Source organism: Lynx canadensis, chromosome B1 (assembly GCF_007474595.2).
Source record: "Lynx canadensis isolate LIC74 chromosome B1, mLynCan4.pri.v2, whole genome shotgun sequence".
Lineage (NCBI taxonomy): Eukaryota > Metazoa > Chordata > Mammalia > Carnivora > Felidae > Lynx > Lynx canadensis.
The window spans coordinates 105,900,815-105,913,706 of NC_044306.2; the positions used below are offsets into that span (position 1 = coordinate 105,900,815).

At 37.5% G+C, this 12,892-nt stretch overlaps 1 protein-coding gene across 1 annotated transcript in view; it reads right to left on the reverse strand.

The window, feature by feature from the left end:
* The window catches only part of NDST3 (N-deacetylase and N-sulfotransferase 3), a 185,950-nt gene that overhangs the window by 34,973 nt on the left and 138,085 nt on the right, over positions 1-12,892 (reverse strand).

Below are 12,892 nucleotides of genomic sequence, written 5' to 3' on the forward strand. Positions count from 1 at the left end.
GGAATGCAGAATGGGCTTTTTAAAAGCCACTGTTTCAAGTGAATACAAATAGTTTTTGTCGGTGAAGTGTTGACAAACGGAAATAATTCTGTATGAGATTTTCAATGGCAAAGAAACCATTGTCTCATTTATGCTGCTATAAAAAAGATCATAAAAATAATTCATGTGATAATAGTACTTTCCTAAAATATATAATGTCATGTGAATGAATAGTAATAATAGTTATTATAATCATCATAATAATGAATATAATGGGTTCATTCATTAGAGACTGAAAGAAATATTCAAGAAAATTTATTGAGGTAAAGTAGCAGAGATGAGGGAATGGTTATATTAAAACTGGATACAATGAATTAGAAAAAAATCTAATTACTTACAACTATGAATAAGAGGAAACATTGATATCCTTTATTCTATAGAATAAGTCCTGCTGGCTTTCATATGAAAAGCTTCAACTGTGATCAAGGATATTTAATTGTATTTCTATTCACTCTGCCTGAACATATATTAAATCTTAGAACTTTCACAAACAAAATACTTTGAGGGTAACTTTAAATAGCTACCAGCAGACTGATGCAGTCATGAAATTAATAAGTAAGACTTTTATTACCATTTTGGGTATTTCTGAAAAATGAGACTTTTAAAATTTAACCTTCTGGTTATTTTTATAGTAGCTTCAATTCTATGACTTTTGTTTCCCTTCCTTTTCTCCAAAATGTATCAAAAGTCAGTTGTTGAGAGACGTAAGAAAATCATGCTTACATGTGTAAGTTCTTTTCTAATGTTTGTTAGAGGCAGTTTCTCATCATTCATATTAAAAACTACATTTTTCAGTATAGCTCAACAACAATAGCAAAATGATACTTCAAGTTGTCTATTAAAGGAAAAATTTTAATACCATATAATATACATATATATATTAACTCAGCCACTAGTTCAAATTTTTGCTTTATTTATGAGAGATTTATCAATGTATCTATGTGTCTATATTTCACTTGAATAACATTTGCAGTGGGCATAAAATGGGAAATATGGAGATGTTGTGTGAATTTGTGGTACCAATACATTCGATCTCCATTTGAATTTACTTTACAACCCAGGAAACATTTTATTCTGTGACATTTAAAGCAGAGTGTCATTGTTTTTACCTATATGAGTATAGAAGGTAAAAAAAATGCTACTCTTTCTCTCTCTCTTTTTTTTACTGTTTATTTATTTTTGAGAGAGAGAGAGGGCGGGGGGGGGGGAGAGAACATGTGTGGGGGAGGGGCAGAGAACGAGGGAGACACAGAATCTGAAGCAGGCTCCAGACTCTGAGCTGTCAGCACAGAGCCCGACGTGGAACTTGAACCCACCAACCGTGAGACCATGACCTGAGCTGAAGTCAGACACTCAACCAACTGAACACCCAGGTGTCCCAGAAAAAAAATGCTACTCTTTCTGGTAAAAACAGAGGCATTTCAGAATGAGTTATGAACTAGTTAATGACATTGCTTTTCCTGAAAGTTGGCAAGAATTAAGGTAATACTTATAAGGTGTTGAACTTAATCCTGTAAAAAAAAAAAGCCACTTAGCCACCAGTCATGCAACCTTCCTCAGGTTTTCAATTCTATTTTTGTATATCTACTTTACCATAATGCAAAGTGCACCATAAGCAAAACGACTGTTTCAAAGTGATGGTTTTGTAATGTGTGTTACCTCACGACTCATTTAGACTTTGGACTCAAGCCTGGGGTTTGTTTTGTTCTTCTAAGAAATAGAAGGCCATAAAGGGAACATAATTGGTCAGGACATAAAATAATTTCTTTTTAAACTTTTTTTTTTTGGTGTGTATGTGAATTACAATGCTCTCTCTATACATGGAATATTCTATATCTCTTGCTGCACATGTAACCTCTCCAAGTTGTCTTTATTAATTTTTACTTAGGAAGGTATGCACAACAAACAACAGGGCTAGTGAGAACGGACATATAGTGACACTGTTTTGGTAAAATAATTAGCTTGCTATCCAGACAGTATTTCTTTCTTATTCCTGTTCTGACCAAAGACAACTATAATGTCACTTTATTTCTTGGCAACTGTTTCTGCATGGAATAGAAAGACACGAAGCTTGAAAGGGTTACCAGTTCAGGGAAAATAGACATTAGTCTTTCCCTAAAGAGGATGCCTTTATAACTTTAAGAGTGCTTCAGAACTAAGGCTTTATTTGTTTGCCTTTTTAAAAAGGATAAATGTACCAAAATAAGTTATCTTTATTATACATGCAAGATACAATAAGAAAGAAAATGTCAAAGAAGTTACAATTACATTTCTACAACAGTTTTTGCTACATGCATATTATAAGTAATTAGTTGTTACCAAAAAGACTAATTAGCTGCTTAAAACTCAACTTATTGGAAACTCTGCCAAAGGTACAAAATTTATCTAACAGATGAAAACAACTCTTTCTAGCCTGATAGACACAGACATCTATAACAACATACTTACTATGATGATTTTTCTGTAAAAGGCAAAAGGTAAATGCCAAATATCATATACACTGGTATTTATGAGAGAGAAAACAGATATCATTTGTAAAAGCGTGGCTAAGAGAAAAATGGGGGAGGCTTTATCTACACTTTACAGCCTCAGCCATGTGAATCTATTAAGTTCCAGCCAGGTATTGGAGATACATGAATCACTACCAAGACGAATAAGGAGCAAAACATTGGTCCCTGTGCAAAGGCAGTTGGCAATGCAGTGTTTCTTTTGAGAAGGTCAGGGGGAGAGGAGAGGAAATAGGGGGGTAAAAAATGTGTTACTTATAATATTTATTATAAACTATGCCATTTATGACTAAATCCACATTTTTCTTATCCTACTACCAGATGCTCTGCCTGGTTCTGGGTGTGTAAATATAAATATCATGCTCATTATTGTTAAGTGTTGTTTGTGAAAAATTAAGGATTCAAAAGGCACAAAGGAATTTACAGTGAAAAAGTCTTCCCACTTCTCTTCTTAAGTCAACCAGTTTTGTTTTGTTTTGTTTTGCTGTCCTTCCAGGTGACCAAAGGTTCAAAAGCCTGAACATATGTAACAGATTACTCAGGAAGTTTATCAAAGTTCAGATCACCAGAACTTACACTCAGTGATTCTGATTTGCTAGGTCTGGAGGGTGTCCTGCTGCCTGCATTTTAGAGAATCATCCCTAGTTGTCTTGATGCAGGTATTGTTGAAATATAATTTGAGGAAAACTGGCCAGTCCCATTGTTTATTCCCGTAGGAAAGAGTCCATTCACCAAAAGCGATTGGCTTTTCTGTAGTGGTCCTTTTGAATACATTTTAAACACAAACATGTCCTGTTAAGTCCATAAATATGTTTCAACATCCTAGACACATAACTATCCCTAGCACAAAGAACAATTGTTAAGTGTCCTTGGCCTCTTGATGGTTTCTGTAATGTTGACATATGTGTGGAGATGCACAGAAAATTGCTAAAAAAAAAAAAAAGAGATCTGGTCCACATAGACATGTGTAATTGGTTCCTAATTCCCCTTCAATCCTGTGTTTATTTTATTATTATTGTTTTTTAACCTGAGCAAAATTCTTCTCCATTTCCATATGTACCTCTCAGATGCATATTGCCTTTTAACTTCCCTACTTAAAAGACTGTCTTTCATATTCATTTTATTTTATTTCATAGCATTTAAAAGGTTCTGTGGCAGAGGACAAGCATACTGTAATTAGCTTCTTTAGGGGAAAAAATAAGGAAAACAGGTTAGTTTTATAAAGTAGTGATCAAACTCTGGAAGGTTCATTTTCATTATCATGAAAACTATATGAGTCCCACCACTGTCAAGATTACACTCCATTATGTAAGCACATCTCTTTCTGGAAAATAAGTAAAAAAAAAATCCTGATTAGAAAGCTATTCTATTCATGCTCTGGGCCTAAACCTCCTATTCTATAATTTCCCAGTTGGAATCCTCACATAGTTCCTCACTGCCTTCTGCATTAAATAAAATTCAGGATGTCACCCTCAGTGACAACACAGTCCCAGGTTACCTTTTCAATCTTATCTTGTGTCCTCACTCTGTTCCCAGAGCACCAGTCAGCTTGCCTTGCTTACTGCTTCCCAGTGTTTCCCTGGACACTCCACCCTCCCTGGCTTGGTTTATACAGTTTCTTCTGTCTAGAATATACAACCTCACTTTTCTACCTAGCTCAGTTCTGTGTATGTAGCCTGTTACATCGACCTTTTCAGATCTCTCTAGGCAAATTCAAGCTTATAAAAATTTGAGCTCCAGAGCATTGCCGTGTAGTCTTTCTGACCTTTTCTTACTCTGGCTTGTATTATGTTAAAAAACAAAATACTTGTGTTTTTTTTTGTTGTTGTTGTTGTTTTGTATCTAGATTGTTAAGTTCCTTGGAGCTGACAGGGGGCTCTTTCAGCCTTATTCTCTGAACTGCCAATGTATGCACCTTGAGTTGGTACCAGTCATCTTAGTTGTAAAATTGGGAAATCTGGAGTTAGTTATTTTTTAAGTGCTGTTCATTCTAGTGATTCCTTAGCACCATTCAAATTGTTGGCCTTATCAATGATTTATGCTTGTGTCTTCTAACTTCATCTGCATTTGCTCTCTAGTCCTCTCCCTGAACTCTGCCTCAAGTCTTCACTTATTTTACCACCCTCTTGCTTCTGTTTCCTGTGAAACTTCCTTTGTAAATAAACTCTTAGGCCTTTGACTTTGGCCTGCACAGTGGTTAAGAAAGTGGGTTTGGCCACCTACTGGCTTTTTGATTCTAGTAAGTCATTTAAACTCTTAATACTTTAACTTACTTATCTAAAAGGAGGGGAAAAAGGGTATAAAATAGTAACTGCCTTACAGTGTTGTGATAATTAAGTGTAATAAAATAAAACATTTATTTTATTTATTTTTAACATTTATTTATTTTTGAGAGAGATTGAGAGAGAGAGAGAGAGAGAGAGAGAGAGAGAGCAGGGGAGGGGCAGAGAGACACAGAATCCAAAGCAATCTCCAGTCTCTGAGCTGTCAGCACAGAACCCAACCCGGTGCTCGAATTCACGCACCGCGAGATCATGACCTGAGCGGAAGTTGGATGCTTAACCGACTGAGCCACCCAGCTGCCCCTTAAAACAAAACATTTAAAGCATTGCTTGATACACAGTGATTGCTTAATAAATTATAGCTATTTATTGTTGTTATTATTGATATATTATTATTATTTTGGAGGAACATTTCTCATTTATAGCTTCCTTCCAGCAGTTTGTCAACCTTATCTATACCTCTAGTATCTTAATTCTTTCATTTTTTCTCTGTCAACATCCATCTGATCACTTCCTCTAGCCATCAAGATTCTGTGGTTAACAATTCGACCTTCTCTCCCACTATCACCTTCAGATTCCCAAATCATCTTTTTGCTTTCAGTGTTCTACAAATCTAAGACTTTATATCAGTTTTTCATTCATGTCTATCAATTTCTTCATTCCACATATGGAGTGCTCAGCACACTAGAGAAAAACCACATAATGGGAGCTTTTAATGTCACATAAGCACATGGTCCTCCATCTCAATGAATCTTCCTTCCTTCCTTCCTTCCTTCCTTCCTTCCTTCCTTCCTTCCTTCCTTCTTTTCTTTATTTCTTTCTTACATATTTTAAGTGTTTATTTTTGAGAGAGAGAGAGAGAGAGAGGGTGAGAAAGAGAGCAGACAGGGGCATGCACAGAGCATGATGCAGGGCTCGAACTCATGAAACCCTGAGATCATGACCTGAGCCAAAACCAAGAGTTGGACACTTAACCGACTGAACCACCCAGGCGCCCCATCAATGAATCATTCGTACTACTGGATATTCTTTTAATTCATTATCTTCAGTTGCCTTCAGCAGCTATTTCAATCTTTCATCCTTTTCTTGAGGTCTTCTACTTAATCTCCACTCTCCTTAATCCCCCTAGTTAATGATCCCATGATTAACAGGGAGTAATGGTCATCAGGCAGGAACTCTTTTTATATATATCTCTTTTTTTTCCAGCTTTATTGAGAAATAATTTGTATACATTATTATATAAGTTTGAGGAGTATTGACTTACATATATTGTTAAATGATTACCACAATAAGTTCAGCTAACATTCATCTTCTCTTCCAGATACATTATAAAGAAAATAAAAAGGAAAAGAACTGAATGGAAAAAAACTTTTCTTATGATGAAAAACTGAGGATGTACTCTCTTAACAATTTTTTTTTATACAGCAGTGTTACCTGTAGTCATTGTATTGTACATTACATGCTTAATACTTCTTTGTTTTATAACTGGAAGTTTGTAATTTTGGCCACCTGTATCCAGGTCTCTTTATGCCTACTCCCTGTCTCTGGTACTCTGGTAACTACAAATCTGATCTTTTTTTTTTTTTTTTTCTATGAGTTTGTTTTTGTTTTTAGATTCCACATAGAAGTGAGATTATACAGTATTTGTCTTTGTCTGACTTGTTTCACTTAGCATAATCCCTTCAACATCTATCCACGTTGTCACAAATAGTAGGATTTCCCCCTTTTTGTGGCTGAATGATATTCCAGTGTTTGTGTGTATTACAACTTATTTATCCATTAGTCCATCAATGTACACTTAGGTTGTTTCCATGCCTTGGCTATTGTAAATAATGCTGCTGTGCACATGAGGGTACAGATAACTTTTCAAGTTAGTTTCATTGCCTTTTCATATATTCCCAGAAGTGGAATTGCTAGACCATATGGCAGTTCTGTTTTTAATTTTTTGAGGATTCTTCATACTGTTTTCCATAATAGTTGTACAAATTTACAGTCCCACCGACAGTTCACAAGGTTTCCTTTTCTCAACATCTATACCAGCATTCTCTATCGCTTATTCTTTTGATAATGGCCATACTGACAGGCATGAGGTGATATCTCATTGTGGCTTTGATTTGCATTTCCCTAATAACTACTGATGTTGGCATCTTTTCATGTACCCATTAGCCTTTCATGTATCTCCTTTGGAAAAATGCCTATTCAGGTCCTTTGCCCATCTTTAATTAATTTAATTTGTTTTTGTTTTCTATTGAGTTGTATGAATTCTTTATATGCTTTGAATATTTACTCCTTATTAGATATATACTTTGCAAATATTTTTTCCCATTCTGTAGGTTGTCTTTTCTCTTTATTGATGGCTTCTTTTGCTGTGCAGAAGCTTTTTAGTTGATGCAGTCCCACCAGTTTATTTTTTATTTTGTTGCTTATGCTTTAGGTGTCATATCCAAAAAAATAGTTGCCATGACCCATGTCAAGGAACTTTGTTCCTATGTTTTCTTCCACGAGTTTCATGGTTTCAGATCTTACATTTAAGTCTTAAACCATTTTGGGTTAATTGTTGTGAATGTTAAAAAAGAAATAGGTCCATTTGATTCTTTTACATGTGAATATTCAAGTATCCCAGCATCATTTTTTAAAGAGACTATCTTTTCTCCATTGAGTATTCTTGGCTCCCTTGTCAAATATTAGTTGACTCTATATGCTTGCGTTTATTTCTGGGCCATCTATTCTGTTCTATTGCTCTATTTGCCTGTTTTTATGCCAGTACCATACTGTTTTGATGACCATAGCTTTTATACTATAGCTTGAAATCAAGAAGTGTGATACCTCCTGCTTTGTTCTCCTTTTTCAGGATTTCTTTGGTTATTTAGGGGCTTTGTGATTCCCAATAAATTTTAGGAATTTTTCTTTTTTTTTTAAACTCTGTAAAAATTGCCATTGAAATTTTGATAGGGATTGCATTGAATCCATAGATGGCTTTCAGTAGTATTAACACTTTACCAACATTAATTCTTCTACTCCATGAACATAGGAAATCTTTTTACTTATTTGTGTCACCTTTGATTTCTTTCATGAATATCTTGGAATTTTCAGCATAGAGAACTTTCACCTCATTAGTTAAATTTATTTTTAAGTATTTTATTTTTTTATACTATTGTAAATATGATTGATTTAATTTCTTTTTCAGAAATTTTGTGGTTAGTGTACAGAAGTGCTACTGATTTTTATATATTCATTTAATATTCTGCAACTTTACTGAATTCATTGATTATATCTAACAGTTTGTTTGTTGATTGAGTCTATAGGATTTTCTCCATATAAAATCATGTCATCTGTAAATAGAGACAATTTTACTTCTTTCTTTCCAGTTCTGATACTTTTCATTTCTTTTCCTAGCCTGATTGCTCTAGCAACGACTTCTAGTACTGTGTTGAATTGGAGTGGTGAGAATGGGCACCCTTTTCTTGTTTCTGATCTTAGAGGAAAGATTTTATCATTTTACTACTGAGTGTGATGTTAGCTGTAGGTCTGTCATATATGCCTTTAGTATGTATTATGTTGAGATATTATGTTCAGATATGTTCCTTTTTTGCCTAATTTATTTAGAGTTTTTAACATGAAAGGATGTTGAATTTGGCCAAGTGCTTTTTCTGCATCTATTGAGATAATCATATATTTATTTTATTCTATTAATGTGATGTATCATTAATTGATTTGCATATGTCAAACCATCCTTGCATCAAAGGGATAGATTCCACTTGAATTTGTTGCTCTTAAAATTCTTTCTTTGTCTCTGACAAGAATTTAATTATAATTCTTGTTTTGGTATACACCTATTCAGGTTCAACCTACTTGGGATCCTTGGGCCTCATGGATTTGGATATTCATTCCTCTTTCCAGGTTTGGGAAGTGTTCAGCCATTATTGCTTTAAATATATTTACTGCTCCTTTCTTTTTCTCTTCTCTTTCTGGAATTCCCATAGTACAAATATTGTTTCTTTCTATTGTGTCCTATAATTTTCATAGGTTTTCTTCAATCTTTTTTATTCTTTTTTCTTTTGCTTCTCTGGATAATTTCCAATGTTCTATACTCCAGGTTGCTAATTCTTTCTTCTGTGAGGTTGAGTCTACTTTTGAAACTTCATTAAATTCTTCAGTTATTGTATTTTTCAACTTTAGGATTTCTTTCTCTCTCTCTTTTTTATTTTGATGGTTACTATTTTCTTGTCAAACTTCTCATGTGTTGTTTTCTCAATTTTGTAAGTTGTCTGTGTTTTCTTATAGTTCACTAAGAATAAAAGGATTATTCTGAATTCTTTTTCTGACAGTTCATAAGTTATTAGACCTTTATATTGCTTTTTTTTTTTGGTGATGGTGTCATATTTACCTGATTTTTCATGATCCTTGATTCCTTACACTCTATCTGTGCATTTTAGTGATAGGACTCCTCTTGCAGACTTTACAGTTTGCCCTAGCAGAGACAGTTCTTCACTAGCCAGTTCAGTTTGGGTTTCTGTGTATGTTTGCTGGTAATGTCTTTGGGAAGGTGGAGCCTGTTATTATAATCTACTTATGGGTGAGGCAACTGTTCAATCTCTGAGGATGGGGATAGGGGGTTGTGCCACTAGCCGGGATAGTACTAGTTGGATATCCAATACTAGTTGGATAGTATTGCTGGATTCTTTCTTTCCTTTTCTTTCTTTTTTTTCCCTTTCCTTTTCTCTTTTTCTTTCTTTCTTTCTTTCTTTCTTTCTTTCTTTCTTTCTTTCTTTCTTTCTTTCTTTCGAGAGTCTTAAGCAGGCTCCACACTTAGCGTGAAGCTTGACGGGGCTTGATCTCACAACCATGAAATCATGACCTAAGCCGACTGACTGAGCCACCCAGATACCCCACTGCTGGCTTATTTCTATACCCAATTAAGGCTGTAAGATGGGCTCTGCAGTTGCCTAAATTCTCTGGTCATGTTTACTAGATGGTCAGGACAGGGGACTACATTCAGTAGTGGACAGGGCTGTGAATTAGCTTCTCTGCCCTAGCAGGGCATCAGGCCAGGTCCCAGGGCCTCTATAGCTCATTGTTTGGGGGCCCAAATCAGGCCTGAGTGTGTATAGAATTCCCTGGTCTGGTTAAACTACCAGTTTTGCTCTGTAGACCAGGTAAGCCACAGGCTGTGCTCTGTGTTCCAATCCCACTATACATAGGGCTGTTGAATGGGCTATACATCTTCCTGTATGCTCTGGTTAGGTTCTCTGGCCAGACAGGCTGAAGGCTTTATTTAGCAATAAGTGGAACTATAAATTAAATTACCAGAATGGGAGCAGTGGAATAAACAGTTCTAAAACTGGTAAAGCTCTTTGTTGTCATAACTCAAGCTAACCTGCATCCCAAGTTCCCTGGCTGAACAGGGCCACTGGCTTTGCCCTGCAAACTGTTGGCTCTGTCTGTGCTTCTTTTGGCTTGAGTGTCAGTGGGCCTCAGGGCTTTTGGGTATTTATTTCAGCCCTTCTGGTCAGATGGGGCTGGAAGATACTCTCCACAGTGTGTTGGGCCCCTTGCCTGGGTGGGAGCCCCTTGACTGGGCCACTCAGGCCTCTCAGTTTCCCAAACAGACTGTCTAGTTGGGAGGAGCCAGGAGACACCTTCAGCTATGGCTATGAATTAATCCCCTTGCTTGTGCATAGCACGAGAAGTCTTCATGTCTGGCGCTGGCTTTGCTCTGGAGGTGACTGGCTCAGCACTCCCACCTCTTGGCTCAAGTGCCGCTGGCCACACAGCTTCCAGAAGTTGTCACCAGCCTTCTAGTCAGATTGGTTGGAAGGCACCCTTCACAGTGAGTGAGGTTGTGACTCAGCACTTTGCCTGTGGGTGGGTAAACCAGGCTCTAGGGCTGATGGAACTACTCATTTGAAGATCTGAATCAGTCAGATCTTCTCCCTGCCATATTCCCTGGTCAGAGTGCCCCCAACCTGTTTCTGCATATGAGCAAAGCTGGTTGGGGTTACTACTTGGGCACTGTAGGTATAAACTTGGTTGACCAAGATTTGTGTGCTGGTGGTTGCAAGTTCCTTTCCACTTCTTCAGCACAACTAGATTCCCAGTGGTTGGGCCCTGAAGATTCCCCTGCCGTCCCCATGGTATGAGATAAGAGTAGGGGCTCTCATAAATGACCCACAATGCTTGGGGAGGTTGGTTGTCCTCTTTGGGTTCTCTTTTCCCATTAGGTGAACAGAGGGTCAGGAAAGACATCTCTTTGATGCTATACTGTCCTGGGGGAAAGGCAATGTGGTCAACATATAGTCATTTCTCTTAACCTTCTAATGCAGTCTTGGTCTCTGAGGTTGAGGCTGTGCTTCAGCCTCACCACCATGTTCTAGGGTACTCTTGCTGGTATTTTGTTCTTGAATAGATGTTAGTTGTTCTTGTGAAGGGGAGTAAGTCAGGAATGACCTATGTTGCCATCATGGTCAGGAAGAGGTGCTTTATTTTGAATTTAAGACTAATATATCTCCCAGTACTTTTTGCCCCATCTACTTTCAACTCCCAAGAGATCTCATTCACATAAATGCTTATTTATTTATTTTTGAAAGACAGAGAGAAAGAGGGAGAGGGAGAGGGAGGAGAGAGAGAGAGAGAGAGAGAGAGAGAGGGAGAGAGAGAGAGAGAGAGAGAAAGGGAGAGACAGAATCCCAAGCAGGCTCTGTGCTGTCAGTGCAGAGCCCAACACAGGGTTCAAACTCATGAACTGTGAGATCATGGCCTGAGTCAAAATCAAGAGTCAGAAGCAGCTTAGGCATGCCGGTGGCTCAGTTGGTTAAGCATCCAACTTTAGCTCAGGTCATGATCTCAAGGTATGTGGGTTCCAACCCCTCATCGGGCTCTGTGCTGACAGCTCACAGCCTGTAGCCTGCCTCAGATTTTGTGTCTCCCCTCTCTCTGCCCCTCCCCCACTGTCTCTCTCTCTCAAAAATAAATAAACATTAAAAAGAAAGAGTTGGATGTTTAACCAACTCAGTCAGGTGCCCCTGTTTTCCTCTATTTTTAATTCTCTTTACTGGTCCCTCCCTAATACCTGAAAACATGCTTTAATTCCCTCTCATCTTAGGCTCTCTCCTGAGTGCTTATCTTTTCCAACCACTGTCCGTCCCAGCCAAGTTCTACAGTGCAATAGTGTATAGGTGCTGTCTTTACTTATCAGTTTCCTCTTCCAATCTGGCTTTTGTCCCCACCACTCCACTGAAAATGCCTTGTCAAGGACGAGCAGTGTCCTCCAAGTTACATCATCCTATGGCTCCTCAGTAGTCTTTATCAATCTGCTGCATTTGGCAGTGCTCCCTTTGACGACACTTAAGTTTTTCTCCTTTCTTGGCTTTTTTGAAACTGTTTTCTCTTATTTCTCCTTTACCTATTTCCTTCCCTGAGTCCTTTTTCTATGTTCCCCTTTAATTGCTGGTGTTTCTTAGGGTTTTGTTCTTTGCTGCCCCTAGATGGAAGCACCATAATGATCCCCAAATCTCTAACTACCATTTATATATTTGTCCTAAATTTTATTATTTTTTTTTATTTTTTTTTTAATTTTTTTTTCAACGTTTATTTATTTTTGGGACAGAGAGAGACAGAGCATGAACGGGGGAGGGGCAGAGAGAGAGGGAGACACAGAATCGGAAACAGGCTCCAGGCTCCGAGCCATCAGCCCAGAGCCTGACGCGGGGCTCGAACTCACGGACCACGAGATCGTGACCTGGCTGAAGTCGGACGCTTAACCGACTGCGCCACCCAGGCGCCCCTGTCCTAAATTTTATACACAAACATCTAAGTTTCTAGTTAACATTTATACCCGAATATCTCATAGCCATCTCACTTTAAACATGGCTAACCATCCACCTAGAGGGTATTCTTTTTCCGTAAGACAGAATGGGACGAGAGGCTGTTTGATTCTTCTCCAGTGGGTGATTTCATTCTTCATTTTGCTTACTGAGGTTTCTGATCCCCTAGTGTTTGGAACATGGAGATGAAGGAAGAAGGACAACACAGGGAATTATTACCCTGACTTATAGTGTCATATGA